Source organism: Girardinichthys multiradiatus, chromosome 15, assembly GCF_021462225.1.
Source record: "Girardinichthys multiradiatus isolate DD_20200921_A chromosome 15, DD_fGirMul_XY1, whole genome shotgun sequence".
In the NCBI taxonomy this organism is placed as follows: domain Eukaryota; kingdom Metazoa; phylum Chordata; class Actinopteri; order Cyprinodontiformes; family Goodeidae; genus Girardinichthys; species Girardinichthys multiradiatus.
The window spans coordinates 31,468,298-31,494,793 of NC_061808.1; the positions used below are offsets into that span (position 1 = coordinate 31,468,298).

A 26,496-nucleotide genomic window follows, 5' to 3' on the forward strand; every position below is an offset into this window, starting at 1 on the left:
ACAGGCAGATTCTTCTCAAGACTTGATTCCCAGACCTGCAACTTGTAGTCTGGAGACTTTACAGTGCAACACCGAGTCCAGTCTCAAGTCTTTGCTTCTGACTTGTGTCCCTATCTCTGTAGAAAGGGACAAATTAACTGTCCTCCTGTAGCTGACATTGTGTTTTCCACTTTTATGATGATGAGAGGTAAGAATCACAGGGCAAAGATTAAAAAAAAAACAATACTTGTAGACAGCCATAAAACAACTTATGTGCAAAACAAGCTAGTGAATATCTTTGTGTGTAAAGACTCTGGATACTTAGAAGTAAAATTTAGCATTAGTACCAAACCCTTTTAGGAATTCAATAGACTTCCTTCCCTTACTTTTCCCCTATGTGCCATGGGTACTTGATCAAATAATAAATACAGCAGCAGTGCCGACCCTGCTGAGAATCAGCAGCACACAGAAGCTTCATATAACTCGATGCTCCATCATTCTGGGCTCCCATCATTAAACCTAAACCTAATTAGGCATTTTTAAGCCAAATGTTTCCTTTTAATTTCATGACCCTCTGTCTGGAGTCATTTTTAACAACAGGAACATTCTTTTGATCAGAAACTGTTCATCCCTTGAATGCCAGTAACCTCACACTATGTTGGAGGCAAAAAAGTCACAAAATCAACCAACCATATACAGTTAATCAGATTCGAATTATTATCTCCTGATGAAACACTGCACCATTTGTTATATGGGTTTAACAAATTGATACGCATAAAACTTTCACTTTAAAGGCCTTTGAGCACAGAGCAGAAGTCTGTATCATCTTGGACAGAAGGTTTCTCCCACCTAGACCGGTCTCATTCTTGTGACGGAGCAAGCAGTCCGCTTGATATTCTGCCCCAGAGCTTCAGAATCACCATCAATGGTTGCTTCACTTAGTTGCATCCAGTGCTGCTCACAACAACATCTGCTGGTTGCTTGCTTGAAGCACAGGTGAAGGATCTGCATCTATTTATTGTTTCATAAAGCCTGTTGTGGTGTGATCACACAGCCTCCCTCCATACAGACACACCGACAGTGAAATGCCAAGTTTTTGAGGTGTAAAAAAGATGGCTATGAGGAATACCTTTCAACACGTTTACACCATTAGCATCACATTTATCGTTTACAATTCAGCCGAGAAAGAAGGGAATCTGTTTGAGGGTAAAATACAAAACTGGTTGCATAAGTGTGTAACCCGTTAATTTAATACATTGTTGAAGCACATTTTGATTCCATTTTGTGGCGTTTCCTGTACACAGATCTTTTCAGATGACACTTTAATTGTCTTCTGGTGCAGTCATTCTTTAGTTGGGTTTGATGCATGCTATGCTTGGGCTCAATAAAATCTATCTTCAGCTGACACAGACACCTGAAGGTTTCAGGTTGGAAACCAAATGGTATTTGGAACTGTTCATGATTTCATTCATCTTTACAAAAAGTCTAGTTCTATCTGGAAAACAAGTAACCCCAACTATGATGCTGCCACCGCCATGTTTTATTGTGGGTATGGGGTTGTTTGAGTGATGTAGAAAATTGTACATTATGAATTTCGTTCTAAATTGCCAATTGTGGCCAAAAGCTCAAGTGTGGTTTCATCAAATCATACCATAGACTTCCACAGTCTAGATGTTGTATTTGGAAGAAAAGGATCCTGTCTTTCTGCGTCATAATAATTACGGCCCTACATTGCGCTCGTGGCTTTCAAGAAGCAGTTTATTTAAATGAAGCTCTTGTATGTTGAGATGGAAACTATTTCATTTATGCAACACGCCTGTTTCAGTTCTCCCTGTTCTAGTTCCTCCCATGTTTCCTCCTCTCTTAGTTCCTCTCTTCATGTCAGCGACAGCAGTGCTGGTTACATAAACCTTAGGGCGGTCAGCGCAGTGCAGAGCTAGATGCCTGAATCGAGCCCGTTTCAAAAACACTGAAGGAAGAAGCAGCCTCATTGCCTGCCCCGGTTGTTACATAACTCTAATAAGGCAATTAAGTTTTAAAAAGCTGCCGTGACCTTTTGCTTTACATCCCAATCAAAAGCTGCACATTTTGCATGTTGGCTGCCCTACGCATTGCCAGCTGCAGCTCTGCAACGAGTCTGTAATCAGGCTTTCTCATGAAACAGAGAACAGAAAAAACCAACATGTTCTCACCTGATAAATCATTGGCTATCAGTAGTTTCTAAATCAGAACCAACGTTAAAACAAAACTATTGCTTCTATATATTTATACGCTGCTAACTAGAAAGCAACTGACTCTGGTAGAGTATCGCTGGCAGAGAGAAATGTCTTCAGAGAGACATCATTCTATGGATCAAACTGTTGATCTGTAAGTCTTTAACTAGAAAGCTGTTCCATCATCCATGAAAGGCCTCTACTCATAGGACAGAAATATGTCCGGAGACTGCCGTCTGATTTAAATTCAACTTATATTTTATTTTTAATTCCCTTACAGAGTCCAGCTGTCAGCAGTTCACTGAGAAGGAATGCTCATCTTGCTTTAAGATACGTCAGTGGTTAAGATATGGTGAAAAATGTTTATTCGCCTTTAACCTTTGACATTTTGCCATACTACTACACAAAGCCCTAAATGGATTTCTTTGTGATTCTATTTAATAGATCCACACATTTAAACAAACAAAAAAGTGTGTCGTACAATTTTTTTCAATTTTTATACTTTAATGATCTACCTTTTGCTGTAAGTCTTTGGTAGTATGTCTATGAAAATACCTGAATATTTGTCCCTTGTTCTTTGCAGCATACCTTGAGCTCAGCCAGAATGGGTGGAGAGCATATGAGAACACTGGTTTCGAGTCTTGCCACAGATTGGTTTTAGTCTGGATTTTGTCTAGGCCATTCTAACAGAAGAATGTACTTTCATCTAAACTGTTCTATTGCAGCTCTGGCTGAATGTTTAGGGACGTTGTCCACCTGAGAAGTGAACCTCCAGCAAAGTCTGAAGTCTTTTCCAGTCTCTCACAGGGTTTCTTCCTAGACTGCTCTTTATTTAGTGCCTCCTATCTTTGCATCAACTCTGACCAGCTACTTTGTCCCTGCTAGAGAAAAGCATCTCCACAGCATGCAACCACCATGTTTCACCATAGGGATGTTGTGCTTTTTTGCTACACATAATTTTTGTTTGTTGAAAATTTTCATCACATTTTACAGCTATGCACTTTGTGTTCATCCATCACAAAAATCTCAAAAGAATTTAAATAGACAAACTTAGTAGGAGTATGTAGTTGTAAGGTGACAGAATGCAAAAGACTGTATGAACATACTCCATGTTGTCGAAGGTATTCACTCATCTTCCTTCACATAAATATGAAGTTTAGCCCCATTCTTAATCCATAGGTTTTAGTAAAAACCTATGGATTAAACCATTCTGGGAAGTCTTTTTACAAGGTGTAGCAGTGTGTTTATGGGTATTTTTGACCATTTTCCCAGAAGCACATTTGTGATGACAGACCCTGATGATGGACCAGAAAGTCTATGCTCTTAATTAATCCCATAGGCGTTTAATCAAATGGGGGTCAGGACTTAGACCCTGTTTGCATGATTTTTTTTTTCCATGTCTGTTAACACATCTAAATGGCAACATTTCAATTACTATCTCTGTGCACAAAGCCAGCAGCACAAGTAAGTACTCTACAGTCTACCATTGGTATTGTGGATATATTTGTGTTTTGTGGGTTTTACACTGGTCGCCTTTGTCATGTTGTGCGTGTGCGCATGAATTTCTACTGATTGTTATACTGCGCATGAGTCAAGCCTTCCCCATGAGAAAAATAATTTTTTTAAGGCCTATACGACAATGGAGACTGGGACATTTTCAAACCATAACACTCTGGAGCCCGTTCTCAGATCGGGCCATTTTCAGAGAAAAAGTGTGCTGTTGTAGTGTAAACGAACAGTAGAAACTGAACTAAACTTTTCTGTTTTCACCAAAAAACGTTGTCGTGTGAACAAAGCCTTAAGGTTTTCCACACCAAACTCACTCATTTGTGTCCTTATGAACCTTAGTGAACCGAAGCACAGTCATGTTAGAACTGGAAGAGGTCAGTCCCAAACTGTTCGCACAAAGTTGGAAGCATGAAATTGTCCAAATTCATTCGATCAATCGATCAGTTGATCATACAAACCATAAGTCAATCAATCAATCACACCATAATACCCTCTGCACCAAACTTTACAACTGACATAATGATAAACCCAGACTGATGTAAGGATGTTTAGCCATGGAAACCAATCCCACTAGGCTTCCAGAGCACTGATTTTTAGCTTATCTGAAGGCCACAAGAGGTTTGGAGTTCTGTCTGTATCTATTGACTGCTGAAGGTGGTTGCACTATTTACTAATTCCACTCTGTGGTTTTAAATGGCCAACCATTACGCCCACTTTGTCATTATACTACTAAAAAGTGACAGTAGAATATTTAGTGAGGAAATTAATGAATGGACTTATTGCTAATGTGGCATACTTTCCCTATTGTGGTACCACCCTGGAATTTAGTAAGCTCCTGGGGGTGAGCAACTGTTTAACAAATGTTTGTAGAAACTATTCTCATGCCTAGCTACTTGATTTTATACACAATGATTGGAGCACCTCAACACAATGGTACACAATAACAATCTCTTAGTAAAGTCCGGGTGCAGTTTATCAGTCATTACGTGACAACAAAGGCAACTGCAAATACTTCTGCAATCACCTCAATTTAGTACTGCAGTATCGTTACTCACGTACACAGTCTGTGACAAAATTTCCATCAGGCTGTTTTCTTCTTTCCAACAAAAATCTGTGATGTCGGTGGCTCAAAGTCAATTTGTTTCATTCACTAGCCCACACAAAACAACAACCACCACGTCGTTCTCCATTTTTGATCTACAACTTGGCCGATCCACTGTGTCTGCTTGCTCTTAGCTGCTACAGACCCATGTGTCCTTTGCTCCTGACTTTTTGCAACCCTGTCATCGGCTGTTACCCTTATGCTGACATTTATGGCGGGTAATGGTAAGTAATGTGACCTCTTTACGTGATGTGGATGGGATGACAGTAAGGAACAGGAAATGGAAAAAAATGAATCAGGCTGCCGGTTATTAAAATCATAAACACAGGCTGTTGATTGGTGCCCTGAATACACAAACCCATCCATGTGCTGCCAATGTTTGCGCATGGAAACAGGCGTGTACTCACACTTTAGTACATCCATTTTGTTCCGAGGTTGGAGGCAGAGTGAGGTTTGCTGATTAGAGCAGCATGATTTCATTTACGGCCATAAAAAGGTGCTGAGAAACATTAGATTTAACTCGTGCTGCAGTCATTCCAGTAACACTTCACTGAACATTTATTACTGCTCTCTAGAGGAAAGGTCTGTCTCAGTACAGTGGAACCTACCTGAAAAAGTATTTTATTTCAACAATTCAATTTAAAAAAGGAAACTTATCTATTGTAGCTTCATTACACAGAGGTGATCATTTTCAAGCATTTTTATGTTAATTTTGATTATTCTGATTTTAGCTTAACACAATGGAGAAGATCAATCAGCCTATGACACTGCTGAGGTGTTTAGGAAGCCCAGGTTGCTTTAATATCAGCCTTCAGCGTGGCTGTACTGTTGACTGATGTATTTCATCCTCCTCCTGACAAAACCTCTTAAGATTATCTGTGAGGCTCAGGTCAAGTCAGTTTGCAGTCAATCAATCACAGGGATACCATGGTCATTAAAGCAGGTATTGGTACCTTCAGTAGTCTGAACAGGCTTCAAGTCCTGCTGGGAAATTAAACCAGTATCTCCATAAAACTAGTCAGCAAAGGGAAACATGAAACGTTCTAAACATTCTTGGTTGGCGGTTGTGCTGACTGTGGAGTTGATAAAACACAGTGGACCAACACCTGCAGATGACATGGCAATCCATATTATCACTGACTGTGAAAACTTCACACTGGACAATGGCGATTCTGTGGCACTCTAGTCTTCCTCCAGACTCTGGGAGCTTGATTTTCAAATCAAATGCAAACTATACTTTTGTCTGAAAAGAGGACTTTGGACCACTGAGCAACAAACCAAGTCTTTTTCTCATAAGCTCGGGTAAGAAGCTTCTGGCACTGTCTCTGGTTCAGGACTGACTAAACACAAGGAGTTAGACAGTTGAAGCTCATGTTCTGGATAACCTTGCGTGTGGTGAATCTCTGACTCTGGCTGCAGTCCACACTTTGTCAATCTCAACCAAACTTTTGAATAGATACTGCTCTTTAGTCATTTCAGTTGCTATTAATGCAGTTGTTTGTGAGCCCTTCTCTGACACACTTTTTCCGTCCACTCAACCTTCCATTTACATTCTTGGATACAGCAATTTGTGAACAGCAAGTAATGACCTTTGGTGACTTATCCTCCTTAAGCTTGATTGTCTGCTGGACAACTGTCAGTCAGCAGTCTTGTCCACAGTCTTGACTGTGCAGACCATAACACAGCAATAACATTTCCGCCATGAAAATCCTTATTTATTTGTATTATGAAATACTAATGTTACTATTCAAGAGAGGATCATTTGGGTATTCATTCACTGTAAGACATATTCGTCAAAATAAACATTGTTGAATTTAAATTACTGAAATATCTGATGATATTGTACTTTATTGAGACCTGCTCTGTTTTGCCTAACAATCATGTTTGAAAAGGTCCTGCTCAGTCATGCAATCGTTGTCTATAGGACTCTGTGATGGCTCAAAAAAACATTTGTTTTTCTTGCTACCTCTCCGTCCATCACAAGGTTTACAATATGTCGAGGAAAAATTCACTTTAATTACCACACAAGCTATTCAAACAGATATGAAGATATCTTTCTCTCTGTTCCCCTTACTTTACCCTTTGGAGGAATCAGATATTTTATTGTTGATCAATGACATCCTAATTGGAAAAGATTAGAGTAGCTCTGGCTCAACTCTCAATCTTTGTGTTTATTCTCTTCTTAAATCTCAGGGATTTTTCTACCTTTATGCTCAGCATTTAATTAGACACAGAATTAAAGCATGGAACATTTAGTCTAAGCACCGGTACTTCACAGATTCTCAACAACTGAATAAATTCATGATGTATTATTATATATCATTTCATGATGCTTTAATTATAGAAAGTAGATTGTGCCTCTTAAGATAAATCATTCAAATGGTGCCTGTTTGCCTCAGTTATGTATTAGAAGAAACTGTGCTGCGTTGTTGTTGCAAAGACACACAATGGTTCTTTGTCAAATGAGTTAGTTGTGTATATGTGTGTTGGCTTCACTGTCGTTTGATTTCTAGTATTAGTTTCACATTAAAATGTCCTTTTCTTTTTGTCTTTTACTTTTTGAATGACAAATGTAATTACAACAGAATAAAATAGTACGAGAGATCAGTCCTTTTCTGCGCTCCGTTATAAACCCGAGACTGTATGATGTGCTGACATTTGAAGTGAAAGCGGCACCAAATTACCGATATTTGTTATATCTCTTGCTTTGTACATATCACTTATTATACAAGACAATAGTGACAAAAGCATTAACGTGAAATAGATCAAGTCAAAATGCCCCAGATTGCCAAATGCCTTCCGCAGAAAGTTTTATGGTTAAAGGAAGAAAAGACTAAGATATCTGACCAGAGTGGCAGAAGGTATATTTGGAGGAGTCAAGGTGAGGCTTTCAAACCTAAGAACACTGTACCAAGTATCAAGCACGGTGGGGGTAGCATCATGCTGAGGGTCTGGTACGGATCCAGCACATTTGCACAAAGTTAAGTCCATCACCTGGGTACAAGATCTTGGATACACAAGCCTGAAATTAACTTCCCCTTGGGGAGTGTTTCTTCTCCTTTGAATGGAAAGTAGTCAGTTGAGGTCATCTAGTCATCCCTCCTTCTGGAAGCAGATCCAGAACTCACTGGGAATCAGTATGACCCTTCTGGTCAGGGAATGACTTGTCCTTCCCCAGAATGAGCTGGAGAGCATCTCTGAAAGTCTGGGTTTCCCTCCTGAACTTGCAACCTCCACGACCCAACATCTATCTAGAGGCTAACAATGTATGGAAGAACCATAAAGTCTTCCAGTAAGGTATCACCTTCATTCCAAGAACTGAGTCAAAGCACTGCAACATTACTCCCAGGGACCAAGTGTCACTAAAGTTGGAGGTCCCTACAGAGGAGCCTACATTAAGCACTACAGTGACACCCCGGTGGACTGCTCTAAGGAAAATGACATTCATTATTGATTAAAGCTAAGTCGGCTAAGTCGAGAACCCATCACTTATTCATCTCTTCCCACCATAAGTGCCCACATATTTAAGTGAGAAAAGTTGGAGTATACCTGGACAGGTCATCCTCATCAGTTTATAACTGTTTTTACCTGTTAGTTGTTTTACTGCATTGGTCAGCTACAGGGGTCCAGTTAAGGTAGCAAACATTTGGATTGAACTGTAAACTGTATCATTTGACTGTGCTATTAGAAAACATGCCCAAAAACAGACACTTTGCGAAGCATTACATCTGCAATTTGATTGAACGCCTTCATTTGTCCTGAATACGCCTGGCAGTTTGGTCCTTATTAGCGCTGTGTAACTTGCATTGCATGCTCTACCCACATGTATCTGTCTATGTAACTGTGCTCCTGCTAAACATTTACCTGTTCAGATTTATCTTAAGTGTGTCACCAGAGAAACATCGGAGCAAGTTATTGTCCCTAGAAATGGAGGGTTACTTTAGTTTAGTTTCATACTCAGAGACTTGCATCATTTCCACTTTGTATTTTTTACAGTGTTTGAGAAGTCAGAAATTAGAAGTCACAACTCAGATCTGGGGATGACCTCTCACCCAGCTTAACTGTGTTCCAGTTGCCAGTCTGAAAACAAGTTTAATTTGCCTTTCGTTGTGCTCACTGAGCATGCTAACTACTCTTGGCAATGCAAAATGATTACAATGTATTCATCTGCACATTGTTCATTTAAATGCTGTATGTTTTACTAATTTAATGAGGTGTAAGAGTGAAAAGGAACAGTTTATCACTGCAGCTGTCACTACTTTTTATACGTGAGGCAGCCATATTGGGTTTTACAGTTGCAGAAACCTCTGGCATTGACTTCAGATGTATTTAAAGTTGCTAACTTTAGCTATGATGTTTTATTAATTTTTTCTTTTTTCACATTTAAATGTTATAGATCACCAAACAAATTTCAGACAAGACAATCAGACAAGGATAACCTGAGTAAATGCAAAATGCAGTTTTGAAATCATAAAATTGGTCCAAATTAACCAGCAACACCCAGGACTGATTGTTGCCAGATCTGTAGAATCAAAAAATTACAAAAATAGAACCTGCCTGACTACATGAAGTAGGCAAGATCTAGATCAAGAGACATCGTGTACCAATCTAAAGAAATCCAAGAACAGATAAATAAATAAATCAGTCTGGAAAGAGTTACAAAGCTATTTGTAAGGCTTTAGGACTCTTGAGAACCACAGTGACAGTCCTTATACACAAGCAGGGGAAACATGAAACAATGGTGGACCTTCTCTGGAGTGATCGGCTAACCAACATTACTCAAAGAGTGATTTGAAAACTCATCCAAGAGGTCATACAAGAGCCCACAACATCTGAAGCTCTGCAGTCAAGAAAGAGACTGTGTAAAAATCTGTGGCAGAGTTCTAAGACCAATCTCATATGTCCAAAAAACCGTGAATGCGCCCTTAGGCTGTTTAGCTACTTCAGGACCTAGACGGCTCGCCATGGTTGATAGAATCGCAAATCCTGCTCAAAATCTGGACTTAAATCTGATTGAGATACTATTGGATGACCTCAAATAGTTAATTCAAACTCAGAAACTCACCAATGTATCTGAATTAAAACAATTCTGCAAACCACAGTGGGCCAAAACACTTTCACAGAGATGTAAAAGACTCATTACCAGTCATACCAAATGCTTTGTTTGATGATCTGAAGTATTTAAATGTGACAAAAAAGCAGAAATGGAAGAAATCTGGAAGGGGGTAAATACATTCTTATGGCACTGTAGATTAACTAAGCCATTAAAGGGCAGGTTACGTTTAACTAAGGGTTTACCCTTGTGTTCAATGAAATGATGTGTGACAGCTAAGTTGATCCACCACACCTGTTGTGGTTCTGCAATGCCAGCTTTATTACTGAAGGAAAAAGATAAAACTGGCTCATTTGGTGCAATGTAAACAACCAAAGCAGTATGTTATAATACAAAAGCGTAACTCTGAGAATGATGTGGATCATAGATCACTAAGGAAACTAAAACCACTGAGTAGATGAAAATCCTACATGTTGTCTGAGTGGGAAAACACAAGCATTCAAATGTAATCTGCATCATAATGTGCTACAAGGCATGTTATACAACAGCTATGCAAATTCTACAGGGTGTGCTGTATCCTTACCAACAGTGGTTCATGATGGGGGATCAGTGGAGAGTTGGAGTACAGCATACATTACAGGGTACAGTGATCTATCATTGATCTACTCTATTGATAGGATACTAAAGGTTTAACCGACATTGGGCATTTGAGTGGAAGCTCAATGTCAAAAATGCAGTCAGATTCCACAATTATCGTGCCTCATAGGAGTAAATGAAAATAAATAAATAAAGAATTGTTTTTATTTCCTCTTGAAGGTGATTTTGAAGCTCTATTTGCAGATCACAAACGAAGAGCCCCAAATGCGAGGACAGTGCTCTTGATTAAGCACTAACCACCTCTTCCTAACTAGTGTCTGTTCCTCTCTGTTTTGGTGCTGAGCTGCACTACTTCTTATCATCCAGCCTATTGGAAACAAACAGTGAGCAGAGAAGAAAGAGTGATAGAAGAAGAAAGTAGTGGCACAGATTGTGGTCTTTATTTTTAGAAGCAAAGAAAAAAAAGGAGACATAATACAAAGTAATATGCTGTGATTAAAAAGAGGGACTAAAATAAGACCACTGCTCTGTGAACACACCCTGCCAAAGACATTCATTTATGTTCAGTCTCCTCTTTGGTCTGAATGAAGGGGCTTGGAGCCTCCACAGTCACATTAATTACCACATGGCCACTGCAGATGACACTTTGCTGCTAAGGGGCTGGGAGAGATGATGTCTGACGAGCCAAACATGACAGGGAGGAGTGCTCATGGCTTTATTTTGCCAGTACAGCTAAAAGGAAAAAAGGGGAGCAGATAGGGTGGGGTTCCATACTGCAGGTTACTGCTGGTGCATATAAACATACGACTAGCAATTACCCAAGCATCTTCTGCACAAACCCTCTGCAGCCTGGCTTCAAACAGAATGCACAGCCACTCCTATTTTATGACCTCATAAATGCAGCAGATGTCGTTTTTATTTCTGCAGAATTGATGGAATCCCAGGCTGGGAGCAATAGGAGCAAAAGCAGTGAGCAAAGTTCCTCTTGTTTTTCTGAGATGCTGCATCATTCCATCAAGCTGTTATTCTCTAATCCATGTGGACATATTTTGTTGCCCTTCGAGTCACAGCCTTGTATAGCTTGGGGATTTATGATGCAGGATAACACTGCAGTCCTATTCTAAACTTTAATGAAAGAATTCCAGACAGTGATCCCCCAAGTTTCCTCATACAGTCAAACCGGACAGATTTGATATCTTAAAAACCATTAATACTTGATGGACACAGACAAGCCTCAACCAGCCGGACAAATTCGGCGTTCAGTTGAATAATTAGAAGGTCTTCTAAAACACACCTAATGTATGGTCAGATTTAAAAAGGACGTAGAATTATGAATCTGCTGTCTTTTATTTTTCTAAGGCAAAAGAGGAAATTCATCTTAAATGTATTAAATTTGACAGATGGAATCTAAAAAACAAGGCATATATTGCTAGAGAGAAGAAAAGAAGCGCTTCTCCAATTTTTTGGAGAAGAGCTAAATAATTTTATTCCAGTCCATTTGATGATGTGGTTAACTGCCCAGGGCACCATTCCATCAGTGGGCAGCACTCAAAACACGTTTTCTTGCTGCTTATGTGCATGTCCAGTTAACAACATGACGTACTGCCCCTGTGTGTTGCATATTTAGCACCTCAAGGATGCACCACCGCTAGTGAGTGACACTAAAGTTGCTAGTTGATTTAACGGTTGCTATATGGAAATTAACAGACTATTACAAAGTTTTTAAATAATCTTGCCTGCATTGGATCATCCTTAGCTCAATTTATAACACTTAGTCTGCTCAAACCTAAACTGGATTATTCTACACACACAGCAAAATATTTATAAAAACACAGTCAAATATGTGTTCCAATTCTGAGTACTTGGGAATACTTGGAAATACTGAAAAACATACTCAAAATCTCCTCTTGTCTTATCTCATTTCTTATGGATAAATGGCACAAGAGGGTCTTGCTCCCGGTGGCGTTTATCATAGAAGAACCACTGATTGATGACATATTCATCCAAGCCTGGTGGTGATCCTTCAGTATAAAGTGTGTGAACAGACTGTTCACTATGATGTTTGTAGACCTGAACATGTGGTGCCAGGAAACGTACAACAAACAGGTAATTTGCCAATGGTTCAAGCTTTACTGACCAAAACATTAAATGCCTGGTTATGATTTCAGTGTGACAGTGGAAGCTCTGGATGCATACAAAGAATTTAGTTTACAATAACTCGGCCTGAGGCATAGCCGATCCAGGGGGGAAAATGATATGTTTGGAGCCACAGATCAATAAGTAACGGAAGCTTTTTATGTCACAGCCTATGTACGCACACAGAAATGAGTATCATCTAGCACTAATATTTATTTACTTTGGCTTTTTTGCACACATTGTTCTCCCAGTTGGCAAATCTTTATCTTCCTTTTGCTTTAATGTGCAAAATCATTTTAGAAGATTTAAAAGAGTAATATTCTAAGCCTTCAAGACAAGGACAGATGACAGTAAGATGACAGCACCTGACCATCCAAACAGATCTGCATCACAGTTACTAAGGTGCACTTAAAAGGCAAAAAATGTAAAGAAGATTTTGGACTTGAAGACAATATTAAGTTGCTACAGCTTGTAAATCTCTTTTAAGAGAACGTACCAATAAGGAAAGATGATTAGAGCTACTCTTCCTGAACTCTAAACAATCATCACAGCAGTTAAGCAGTTCCACACTGGAACTGTTTAACTGCTGTGTAATTACTGTGTAACTACTGTACAGGTGTCAAATATTAGGTTAACACAGTGAATAATATGCTTAGTGGTGATGGGAAGAGCCCTACTGCATTTTATCTCCATGCACTGGAGCAGTCCAAAGGCCTGGGTCTCTTTAGTGGCCATTTTGTTTCTCTGTTTTTGTTTACTGTACATGTAAAGTATTTCTTGTAACGTGCAGGACAGTCCTACGGGAGCTGAGTGGCCAAAAAAAGCTCAACATTGCCTTTCAGTTGACAAGTATTTACTCCATGGCAGCTCCCATGCAGAAAACTGAACACTCTTCTTCCAATTCCTTCAAACAGCCTTAGACTGCAGAAGTGGTGCTCTGCTTTTTTTCTTTTATGTAAAGCACCAAACAGTTTTTTAAATGCTTCTTTTTTAATCAGACCAAAGGAATAGAAAACACAAAGGTACTGGTAATAGTCTTTAACATGATATATCACACATGCAATCTGTGAATGTAAAACGTACAATAGGCTGCATGTTGCTGATGTGTTACTTTATGACATGACTGTTTATGCAAAATCTCATTTTAAAGCCATTTTGTTTTTAGGATAATAATTGGTAAAGACAGCAAGGAAAGGCCACTGCCAAGCGAAAAGACGTATATCAAGAGCCCATGATGGGAGTCCAAAAATATACCCCTATTATTATCCGGTCAATAACCATACCCACTGTTGTGGAAAATTCTTTTTAATGCGCTGAATTTCCCTTACCTCTCTCCCCTCTGACTTCTGTGTTTTGTTACCCTAGAGGAGTTGGTCTGTAAAACCATTACCAGACGTTTAATGGTTAAAACACATCCTGGAGGGTTGTGTCTCAGGAAGAGCAGATGGTCCGCTCATAAATGACTTTGTTACCTCTGACCCGAGGAGGGTCTAGGGCCATAAAGCACAAACTCTGTTAAGTTGAGGTAACACCCACATACACTTTAAATACTGTGTGTAAAAGTTGATCGGGGCTCTGCTTCACTGACCAAGCTCAGTGACAGGGTCTTTAAACGCTGAATGCCTTTGAATAAAACTTATAAAGACAAAGTCTGGTCTTTGTCTTTTAATGAGTTAATTTCTCTCACAATTTTAGCGTCACGAACAGGATCTAACGTACCAGAGGAAACCGCAGGAGGGGACACGGACGCCTGGCCATCATCTCCTAACTAATTGATTAGGTTCCGGAGTTGGGAGAATGAGGACATCGGCTGAGGGCCAGGTCACCCTGTAAAAACACAGGGAGGTTCTTATTGGTAACAATAAGATAAAGCAAAACAAAGGGTTTTGCGGGTGGTTTTTAGCAATTTTCTACACCTCATAAAGGAGAAAAGCCAGACGGCAGACGTGCCGCTGAACAGGTAAAAAACAAATGGTTCCAGAACCTCAGAGGCATCAGGGGTGCGTCCTTCTCCAGACTCTGTGATTTATAAAATAATGAAAGGAAAAAGTGGGGATGATTGTGTTAAATGTGTTTTAATTTAGGAAGATAAGTTTGGTTTTCCACAGCGTGGAAGTTTGAGTGTAAATAAGTTAAATAGTAAAAAAAACATATATAGTTTATATAGTTTCAAGTAAAACTGTTGATGGATGGGGATGGGAAAAATAAAAAACATAAGAAAAAGATTAAAAAGCACAGAGTGCATCAATTAAGGGGTTAAAGAGTTAAAACTTTCCTGCAGGAAGTTTTGTTTGTCTTAAATATTGCGATCAGTCTGAAAAGAAGGTAAAAGTGAAAAGGGACATTAGAGATGCGAAAAGAAAGTTGTTTTAGAAAGGAATATATTTTTGATAAAGAATCTGAGTCATGACTTCATATTATGTGGGAATTATTTATTAGATTAACTTTGTAGTAGAGTTTCTGCATTAAACTTACATTAGATGTCCATTAATCTAATACTCATCTTTATACAAGACAAATCAGGATGATATGTGACTTATTTCTACGTGAGACATTGATGAATTGCACAGCAACTGAAGTTTGCGTTTTGTTGTTAATGGCAGTTAAAAACATCTGGATTTTATTTATGTTGCTTTTGGTAATTTCATAGTGACACATGGTTATGTCAGAATTTATTTCTTTGGTTTTATGTAATGTGATCCTGGTTACTAGAATATATCTCTTTAAACTTTTTGCTGGATTGTCGCATGGGTTGGACCCTGCGCCAGAAGAGGGGAATGTCAGAATAAAGAATAAAGTAACATGGAATTACAAAAGTTTTAGCACTCATGGAGAAAGGGTAGCTCATACCTCCAGTGAGGACTTAGTGACAATGCGAGAGAGACGTTCTGCTTTGTTTATATAAATGGTGCATAGCTCCATAAGACCACATTCTGAAAACCTGTCTGAAAGTATGCTGTTGATTCTTTTGTGAAATTTTACATCTACACCTATTAGACCATTTTTGAAATTTTCTTTGGGTATTCTGAAACTATGGAAATAATGACCTGTAATCAGACCTTCCTCAAACATCATATGTCACATTTTTTTATATTCAGAATATTTAGGTGATGGTCACTGCTAGTATACTAGGTGGAGTCAGAAGATTACTTCTCTTTGATTTTACTGGATGTTTTGATGAAGTTCATGTAGTTAAGCACTTAGGCTTGAGAATGGGACTTTGAAATAAAAAATTAGCCAACGGTTGTGAAAGCTCTGCTTATTGTTTCACTTACGATTGAGACTTTTGAAGTGGTGTTTGACAGGTCTCCTGGTTTGGGCATGGGGATATTGCTAAGATCTCGGCCTTCCACATCTTTGTGTGAAGAGAGGTTTGTTTTACTGTCAAAACCTGTCCACTGTGTTTTCTCAAGTTTCACAGATTGTGAAGGCTGCATTACTGGAAACAGCCACTTCCAAACTCCACTCCTTGGTTACAGGAGAACACAGTTGAAGTCCAGATGCTGGAAGGGCCCATATCAGATCCTACACCTTTGTCAAGGTAGCAGAGCATGTTACCTGGGTCTATGCTACACTGGAAGGTGTTCATGGGAACACCACCTGAGCAGCATCCTGGTTCTGAACCTCCTACCTAGAGGAGCTTCCTACGACCGCCCACCTGTACCAGACTGGTAACAGGGCAGCTTGAAGCGCAGAAGCCACTCAGGAGAGGCAGCAGGATTTTTGAGTTTTGTTTATGATTTGCTTTCTTTGAAAATAACTGTTTGCTTTCAGTACCAGAAGAAAGGACATTCCACTTCAAGGTCACGATGCAGCTATATGGAAGATGGTCTGTTCTTATGCTAATGATTGGTATTGCAAGTATTTTTATTACTCTTGTGTTCATTTGGGGAAAGGTACAGCAAAGATAATGTGTGGCTAATCTGAGGAATTATGCTAATAATACTCATCAGCTGATTTGTAGAGAGATTCATCACTTTTCTGACTACCATGATCATGCTGATAATGTTTGGTGGCAACTGATGAATCAAACTGTGAGGAAGATAAGAAATGACAGTTGCTATGTTTGTTGTTTGATTCCACGTGCTATTAATGATCAACCATGTTTGGTACCTGTTCCTATTAATACTACTTCTATTCTAACTACTTTCTTTTCAGATAGGCAACATAACCAGCTGGTGGAGGTTATTTTTCCTTGGGTGAGGAATTATATTGTAAGGCAAAGCAGGAATGTTAGTAGATTTTCTAGTGAGACTGATTTAATACAGGTCCTTCTCAAAATATTAGCATATTGTGATAAAGTTCATTATTTTCCATAATGTCGTGATGAAAATTTAACATTCATATATTTTAGATTCATTGCACACTAACTGAAATATTTCAGGTCTTTTATTGTCTTAATATGGATGATTTTGGCATACAGCTCATGAAAACCCAAAATTCCTATCTCACAATATTAGCATATTTCATCCGACCAATAAAAGAAAAGTGTTTTTAATACAAAAAACGTCAACCTTCAAATAATCATGTACAGTTATGCACTCAATACTTGGTCGGGAATCCTTTTGCAGAAATGACTGCTTCAATGCGGCGTGGCATGGAGGCAATCAGCCTGTGGCACTGCTGAGGTCTTATGGAGGCCCAGGATGCTTCGATAGCGGCCTTTAGCTCATCCAGGGAATGTGGCACCTGTAGCCCATTTCCTGCACACGCCTGTGCACGGTGGCTCTGGATGTTTCTACTCCAGACTCAGTCCACTGCTTCCGCAGGTCCCCCAAGGTCTGGAATCGGCCCTTCTCCACAATCTTCCTCAGGGTCCGGTCACCTCTTCTCGTTGTGCAGCGTTTTCTGCCACACTTTTTCCTTCCCACAGACTTCCCACTGAGGTGCCTTGATACAGCACTCTGGGAACAGCCTATTCGTTCAGAAATTTATTTCTGTGTCTTACCCTCTTGCTTGAGGGTGTCAATAGTGGCCTTCTGGACAGCAGTCAGGTCGGCAGTCTTACCCATGATTGGGGTTTTGAGTGATGAACCAGGCTGGGAGTTTTAAAGGCCTCAGGAATCTTTTGCAGGTGTTTAGAGTTAACTCGTTGATTCAGATGATTAGGTTCATAGCTCGTTTAGAGACCCTTTTAATGATATGCTAATTTTGTGAGATAGGAATTTTGGGTTTTCATGAGCTGTATGCCAAAATCATCCGTATTAAGACAATAAAAGACCTGAAATATTTCAGTTAGTGTGCAATGAATCTAAAATATATGAATGTTAAATTTTCATCATGACATTATGGAAAATAATGAACTTTATCACAATATGCTAATATTTTGAGAAGGACCTGTATGTGCTACTACAGGAATTATTTATAGATTTTGGGGTAATAGGAATCAATTGGATATTCAGATATAGGTACAGATATTTGTATCGCACAGGAGGAAAACACACCTTATTTCCTTGGAAAGACAGAGGGTTGCAAAGCTATTATATCTGTTTCATGTGCTTTAATCAACAGACATAAATTTGAGTCTTGTCCTATCAGAACTGCTGCTTATACCATTTTAGGATCTTTGGTCCCAGAGCCTTTTGTGTTAACTCTTAATCTTACAGCCTTACCGAATGGAAGTAAATTGAATGGCCAGGCAGGTAAATTAACCAGGGTTCTTATTACTTTTCCTAGTAGAGATGGGTACTCGTGTCCTAAGAACATGGTTTGGATGTGTGGAAATAGATTATATCTGTATCTGCCTGCTAATTGGTCTGGAGTATGTTATTTAGCTCATCTACTACCTACAGTCACTACTTATGATTCAATCAGCCCCTTATTAGAAAGGAAGACAATGCCCCAACGGTAAAAGAGAGCTAGGATTCCATATTGGAAAGGGATTTTGGGTACACTTGTTCCTAGTTATGGTGCTGCTAATGCCACCCATAGGATTAATGAGTGTCAGTTGAGTTAGAAAATCTTACTGCTTTCACAGAGGAAGGTTTCATTGTTCTGACCAAGGAGCAGCAAGCTCTTAGAATGATGAGTTTGCAAATTAGGATGTCTTTGGATTACCTGTTAGCTGAGAGGGGTGGTGTTTGTCATTTAATTTGGGAACAATGTTGGACTTTTATTCCTGATGTGTCTAACAACTTGACAAGTATCCATGATAAATTAGGAGAATTGCTGACGGCCCAACAGAAAGAAAATATGGGCTCCTCTTGGAATCCTTGGTCCTGGTTCATTACTGGTGGTTGGACATCCTGGGTAATAAAGACTGGAGTAATTTTTCTTTTTCTTTTTGATTTTTCTTTTAAAGTTTTGTATATATTGTGTTTCTTGGTTTTATTTTGATTATTATCCTGGGTGATGGTTTTGAACAATTTTCCTTTTAGTTGTGATTATCTTGTAATCAGAAGAAAGGTAACACCCACATACTCTTTAAATACTGTGTGTAAATGTTGATCGGGGCTCTGCTTCACAGACCAAGGTCAGTGACAGGGTCTTCAAACGCTGAATGCCTTTGAATAAAACTTATAAAGACAAAGTCCAGTCTTCGTCTTTTAATGAGTTAATTTCTCTCCCACTTTGATAAGAAAATTCCACAACACCACCAATCCTCTTCAACGTGTTCTATTCGGAAGTTTTAGAACTTGGTAAAACTACCCACTGCTAACCCACTCCTGTCTGAGCGCAATGCTTACAATGTGTATGATTTTAACCACGTGACTGGCATCAACTAGCGTGATTCAAGGTGATGCTAACAACATTAGCTTTGCTAAAATGGCTGGTGAATTCCAGCTACTTTGACCTAGCTGTGATGGGTCAAAATCTGTGACTTAGCTCCCTTGTATGAACACTTTGGATACCATTTAAATTTTTGTGACCAGACGTCGCAAAATCTTTACAAATAGATGTTGGACAGTACATTTTGTATGATTAATTTACAGAGACACATCTTAATAGAAGTGTAAAAAAAAGCATATTACTACATGTCTATACGTTAATAAGCTAAGCAGCCATATTGGATTTTCAGGTCATAGACGGTGAGAATCATCCGACTTTTCAAAGGCACAAATAAGTGCCGTGTATACCAATTAGTAGTTTTCTACCTATGTTAACAATTGGAGATGGGCAGTGTTGTATTGTTAACCTTACAAATGTTAATCTTGAAAACCCTATTTTGATAACAATGAGTCATGCTGCAATACTTACAAATTCTAATGGTGTCCCTGGATTTGTTCATATGATGTTTGAACTAGTTCTCCTTGTTGGTGAAGACACCTATTTGATGACTATGTTTTCGTTTTTCGGGAATGTTGGTGTTTGTTAGATTCTAGAAAGTTTGCCCAGATTTGAAGCCAAGAAAACTTACAATTTCTGAAATAAATTTTATTCTTACATTTATTATCACCACACTAAACACTATTACCTTTCAGGCCTTTGTATGGTCTGTGTTCCAGTCTCAAGGCATCTCACTCAATAAGTACATTTACTTGAAATATTTTGAGATTTAGCAAGTATTCCTGATGTTTGCCCACTGATCAGTGAAGTCTGTGCATCAGAATCAAAATAATAAATGTTGTAAATAACCTCCTAAGCATAATGATGAATCTGCTATGGATTGAAGAGCATTTGGTATATTTCTGTTTTCAATAAAAACCATTTATATTAGACTTTGTTTTTAAAACATTGTGTTAATAATACCTTAAAACCACAAACCTTTGGTATGTCTGCTCAAGGTTATGAATAGGTCTATATTGCCCATCACTATACAGAACTTTCTGTATATTTTTTGTTTGATATATTCAATGTTTACATATCTAATGCTCATCCACTTTGGTTTATTTTATATCATTTAATGGACTTCAAGTGAAAGAAAATACTATAACCTTTTTGCTAAAGTTATAAAGCAAAAAGCTCTGCTGTGATGCATCCGAGAAGTTCAAACATCTAATTCCTGGACAGAGTCATCATGGCTCTGAGACGATGAGCTTAGAATGATGTAATTCAAAGAAAGAAAAACTGATCAGAACAACAGAATTCGGCCCATCTTAGACATTGTAATGAATCAGCAGCATGATAAGCTCAACAGGGTCTAATAGGAGAGCTTTTTTATTATAAACCCAACACCTAAACTGTGGTTTGAGTCTGTTGAAAACAGCTGATGAAAGCTGGTGGTCCAGATATTTGCTTTAGTGGACCTAAAAAAGGCACTTTAGCAGAAAATAGCAGACGCTTATTGTTAGAAGTACAGACAGGTATGGTCATTTATCATCTCCTGCTGGAGCATAAACTCAGAAGCTGAACTGCTTTTGTGAGGCTGCATCTGGGTTGGAATTTTATGTGCAGAGGAAAATAGGATCGGATACCCTGAATATAAAAGAAGCTGCAGCTTGGTACTTGTAATTAGATCTTCACATAAACAAATTAACATCTTTCTGATGAGTTCTAAGACATTATTAAGCTATGATCAAATCACCCAGTATGTTTGTGCAGCTTCAGATAAGCAACTGGATTGTTGGGTCTGTAGCAAAATATTTGGGTTATAGTCATGCAGCTAATGGGCAGATACAGTATTATAACCCCCGGAACTTTATTCCCATTTCCTTGTATACAAAAACAAACTTATTGTATTTTATTGTGATTTTATATCATAGGTCAACACAAAGTGGAGCTTTATTTTGAAGTGAAAGGAAAATGATACATGGTATTTAAAGGTTTTTACAAATAAAAATCTGAAACTTGTGGCTTGTATTTCTGTTCAGTCCCCCGTTGTAGAACCACCTTTGGCAGTAATTAGAGCTGCGAGGCTATTGAGGTATGTGTCTATCAGCTTTGCACATGTAGTGAATGAAATCTTCTCCCATGTTTCTTTGCAAAATAACTGAAGCTCAGTCAGATTAAATGGCTAACGCCTTTGAACATCTACCTCAAAGCATTTGCAGCATTTAACAAATTATCTTCCATATTTGCCCTGAATTTACTGTGGCTCTATTCTTCTTTTCAAGAGCTCTTACTAGCTTTCCTGTACCTGCTGAAGAAAAGCCTCCTTTTAGCATGATGCTGCCCTCACCATGTTTCACTGCTGGGACGGTGTGTTAGTTTTCCACCACACAGTATTATGCATGTTGGCCAGTTTGGTCTCCTTTAACCAGAGCACCTTTTTTGATGAATTTGCTGTGTCCACTGCAATGTGGCAGACTGCAAACTGGACCTAATGTGGATTTATTTCAACAATGGATTTCTCCTTGTCACTGTTTCATGAAGGCGAAACTTCTGGAGCTCACCACTAGTATTAGCCTCTTGGCCTGTTAGTTCATGTGGACAGCAAAATATTGATAAGTTTGCATTTAAACCTTAACCCTATTTAATACTTCTTCACAACTTTCCTCCTGACCTGTCTTCTGTGTTTCATGGTCTCCATGATGGTGTTTATTCATTAATTTTCTCTAACAAACCTCTCAGGCCTTAAGAGAACAGTTGGAGTTATACTAAGATTAAAATACACCGAAGTGGATTTTACTTTTATTAATAGTTTTGACCTCTGAAGACAATGGGTGGCACTGGAATTTATTTAGAAGTATCATGGAAGAGAGGGTTGATATAAACCCATGCAATTTTCAGATTTTCATGTTAAAAACCTTGTATCATTTTCCTTCCTCTTCAAATTCACCCACCATATTTGGTGTTGGTCTATCTCACAAATTTAAACACCGTACACTGTACACTGAAGTGTGTCTGTAATGGGACAAAATGTTGAAAAGTCCTGGGGGTTTGAAGACTTTTACTAGCACAGAAGGGGCTATTCATCAAGTTGTTTTAAACCATACTTCAAGCCTGATTTGGAATGATTGTGGAAAGAATGGCAGCTGCTAAAGGAAAACAAATAAGACCTGTTCCCAAACATGCAACGTTCTTATCAGCATCAGCCACAGAAACGTCACAGGTGCTGTTTACATGCATGTATAAAGGTGACGGTGTGAACTGAACGAGGAACAATGTTCTGAGGAACAATCAGCAGATGAGTCAATGTTCACCTACAGTGAGCAGTCCTTCAGTAATGTGTGCAGTATCTGCAAGGCCCTCCCCTCCAGGCAACACCCCCATCACCTCCACCTCCACCCCCTCCCTGTTACCGTGGCTCCCCTTCTCTGCAGTCCAAACAGTAAAAACTGCAGAATGTGATATGGTGTGGTGATCATGATTCCCTGAGCATTGTATGCTTGGGATAGGGAGGCTTTACTGGACTGTGGACCATCTTATTCTTCATGATGCTGATTAGTTTATTTCTTTAAAATGTAACCTTACTTGTTGGCAGATTTAATTCTGTTGTTAGACTGTAAGATTACCAGTCATGTGCCAGACATGCTTTCTAACTTAAAGTGATAGCATCTATCAGAGAACATGAGCCAGCTGCCTATAGGCTCCATGTGGTCGTGTAAAGATATTCCAGCTGCGCCAAAGATGCAATCTGCTGCATCATCGCATTTAAAGACAGCCAACCTACATGTCTGCATTCCTACTTCTCACAGCAGCCATGCCAACACAGAAAAAGGACGTTCAGATGTTGACCGAATTCAGGACTAGATCTTGATTCGGATTTTAGATAACAGATTGGAATTGTGGGATGTTATTGCGCAAAACAATAAAGCAGGTGATGGCATAGTCCAGGATGTTTTTCCTAATGTGACAACAGGGAAAACACTTTTTACTGGCATGTGGGGTGGACTGAGATGTTAATGCGGAAATTGGTGCACACCGGCGGCTTCTGTGCGCCACATGTCTTCAACGTATGGATGGACGAATGGATCAAACCCTGAGGTGGAGAGTAGAGGAGGAATCAGGCGGGGGTGTCGTAGTGCGGGTTTCACCGCGGTCCTCCCTGGAGGGAAAACCCCCCGCCCACCACTATAACACCGAGCACCAGGATCTTTCGGTGCTCCCGTCGTGCCACGGCCACGTAAAAGGTGCCACGCAGTTGGCGTGAAAGCAATAAATGGGGAGCGACGCATTATTATAGCACGATTGTGGCCACCCCTCCCACCCTGATAGCAGCACTCCACCGCAGTCCCCCTGCCTCCTGTTTGCGCCTTAGGGAGGACGGTGTTTTTGGCTGTTTCAGACTGTCACAGACTGATTGCTTCATCATCTTGATGCGACATCACAGAGCTTGAAAAGGGGGTGAGGGGGCTTCGGGGTTGTGTTTTGAATCAAAAACCAAACAAATCCTTTCTCACAATGCGGTGTTTAGACACACAACCCCCCTCTTTTGGAGCGTTTTTAAAATCAGTTGCATCTGCTAGATGTGCGCACAGTCTCTGGCGCTGTCCGCGGTGCTGAGAGCACTGAAAACGCCCACATCCAACATGCGCATTTTAGCGCAGCGCAGCCATCCTCCCAGCAATCCGTTGCGTGTTTCAGATTTATCACCCAGGAGGTCACGCATTGCCTCCCACCCCACTCACTGTGATCTGATCGCCTTTTCCTTCCCTTAAATAACCCATAAATAATCAATTACATCTTCGAGCAACCAAAATAATGCCATTCACCTCTTTATTAGCTTAATTTATTACAGAATGAATGAAAAATGAACATCACCTGCTTGAATCCTGTCAAACCTCTCACGGCAAACCAGCGTAGTCAAAAAGTGCACCATCCAGTTTGATAAAAGAAACTGAGGTCTTACCTGCGCCTGCTGTCAGTGCCCCGCAGTCAGTATTGGAGGAAGCGTCCGTCTCTACCAGCAGCTGAGCGGTAACAGCCTCTCTCTCTCTTTCTCTCTCTCTCTGTATGTGACTGGGATGCTGCAAAGGCACTGCGCGTCCTTCTGCTTCCTCCTCACTTCTTCTTCAATGGTGGTGGTGGAAAGTGGTGGGGGTGGGCAGTGCAGCTCTAGTGCCCTAGTCAAAGATGGCGGACACTTTTGACGTCAGCAGCAGCTTTTAATAGATATTTGTCAGAGAGAGAGAGAGAGGGTCTGAAAAGGAAGCTTCTGCAGCTCCATAACAAAATGTTTACATGTTTTTAAACTCCTGACACAAGCTTTTCACCTGTCCTCAGATGCACTGAAATATTTAGTGGGCTGCTCATTTTTTCATAAATAAACCATGAAATATTTTCACATTTCATTCATTTATGACAAGCGTTTAGAATCAGTCATGTGGATTTCAAAATATTTTAAACCTTCAAATAGGTCCCAAGTCAACCCTTTGCCTTTACAAGTCCCCTACTTAGATAAATGGACTGAACTTACATAGAGCTTTTCCAGTCATACAGACCACTCAAAGCACTTTACACTAGTGCCACATTCACTCACTAACGCTCACACATTCATACACTGATACACAGATTGGTAGGCAACTTGAGGTTAAATGCCTTGCCCAGGGGCACATCGACTTATGGCAGGAGGAAGCTGGAATTGAACATACAACCTTCTGATTGCAAGACGACTACTCTCCCTACTGAGCCACAGTCGCCTCCTGTGTCCTTCTGTGTATAATGTAAACTCAATTAAACGAAGCTGAGCTGGCCTCAGAGGTTTTTTTTTTTTTAGAAAACATTAGTGAACACAGAGCATCATTAAGACCAAGGAACACAGAAGATAGGTCAGGGAGAAAGTTGTGGGAAAGGGTTAGGCTATTGTACAACTGTGAACCCACCATGACACAGTCGTCCTCCCTAACCAGCAGCCTGCACCCTTACAATCCCCAAACAGACATTTTTTGCCTTCAGTCCAGCTAAATAAAACTTGTTTACAACCGTAAATGTTTCATGACCTTTTGCAGAAAAGGCTAATGACAACTGTTTTTAGGTTTTAAAATAAAGAAAACCATAAAATCTAAAAAGAATATCGGTACATGTTTTTATATGGGATGTTGACAATTGTGGAAAATAATACATGAATACAAAGAGAACACAGTTTCCAGTCTAATAACATGAAAAATAGATCTAAATACATATTATTGGTAGTTATTGGTATTATTGAGTGTGTCATACTGTTTTGAAAATATAAAGCAAATATTCAATGAAAAAACTGAAAAACGAATAAAATCTGCATGTGTTATTATATTTATATTAAAAAAAAATTAGCTGGTTCTTTATTATTTTTAGCCAAAGTTGTTAGGAGCCCTTATAGAAGGTCCAAAGAGCCACTTGCAGCTCCTGAGCTGCAGGTTGCAGACCCCTGTCCTAAACTAACAGGCAGATCAAGGAGATTGGAGGAGATTTTTGGAGGAATAGTAAAAGCAACGTCATAAGATGTCCTATGAGCAGTAGAAGCCATATATATGACAAAACAAGCATGTGGAACAATGTGCACTGGTCAGATGAGACCAAATTTGACCTTTTTGTCCTAAATGCGAAACACTGTGTTCATTGGAAACACTACATTAGCCTGAACAAAACCATGCTAACTGGTAAACATGGTGGTGGCAGCATCATGCTGTGGTGTGTCTTTTTCAGCAGGGATATGGAAGCCGGTGAGAGGTAAATGGAAGATTGTTGGAGACAAATACAGGGCAAACATGGAAGAAAACCTGTTAGATGCTGCAAAAGATTTAAACTGGAACGGAGGTTCACCTTCCACCTGAAAAATGATCCTCAACATACAGACAGAGCAATAGTGGAATGGTTTAGATCGAATCATATTCATGTTAGAATGGTCCATTTAAAGTCCAAAATCTAAATCTAGTTGAGAGTCTGAGGCAAAACGTTAAGGTCCATGTTCACAAATGGTCTCCATCCAATCTGAAAAGGTTTGAGCGGCTTTGCTTACAAAAAAGGGCAAACATTTCAGTATGTAGCTAGTGGAGACATACCTAAAAACAAATACCTAAAAAGACATGGAGCATTACCATAAGCTAGTTCTACAGTGCATTGACCCAGGGAAGCTGGAGACTAATGATCTGTGTTGTATCATCACC

At 39.5% G+C, this 26,496-nt stretch overlaps 1 protein-coding gene across 2 annotated transcripts in view; it reads right to left on the reverse strand.

Annotated features, from left to right (window-relative positions):
- snap25a (synaptosome associated protein 25a) overlaps positions 1-24,441 on the reverse strand; it is a 50,005-nt gene extending 25,564 nt beyond the window's left edge. The window contains exon 1 of one of the 2 annotated variants that reach the window (XM_047387988.1): positions 24,261-24,441. The gene's annotated coding sequence lies outside the window, so the exon portion shown is untranslated. Of the gene's footprint in view, positions 1-24,172; positions 24,198-24,260 lie in introns of those variants that run through there. The other variant, XM_047387989.1, reaches the window with a different exon arrangement.
- Positions 24,442-26,496: the final 2,055 nt, after the last annotated feature.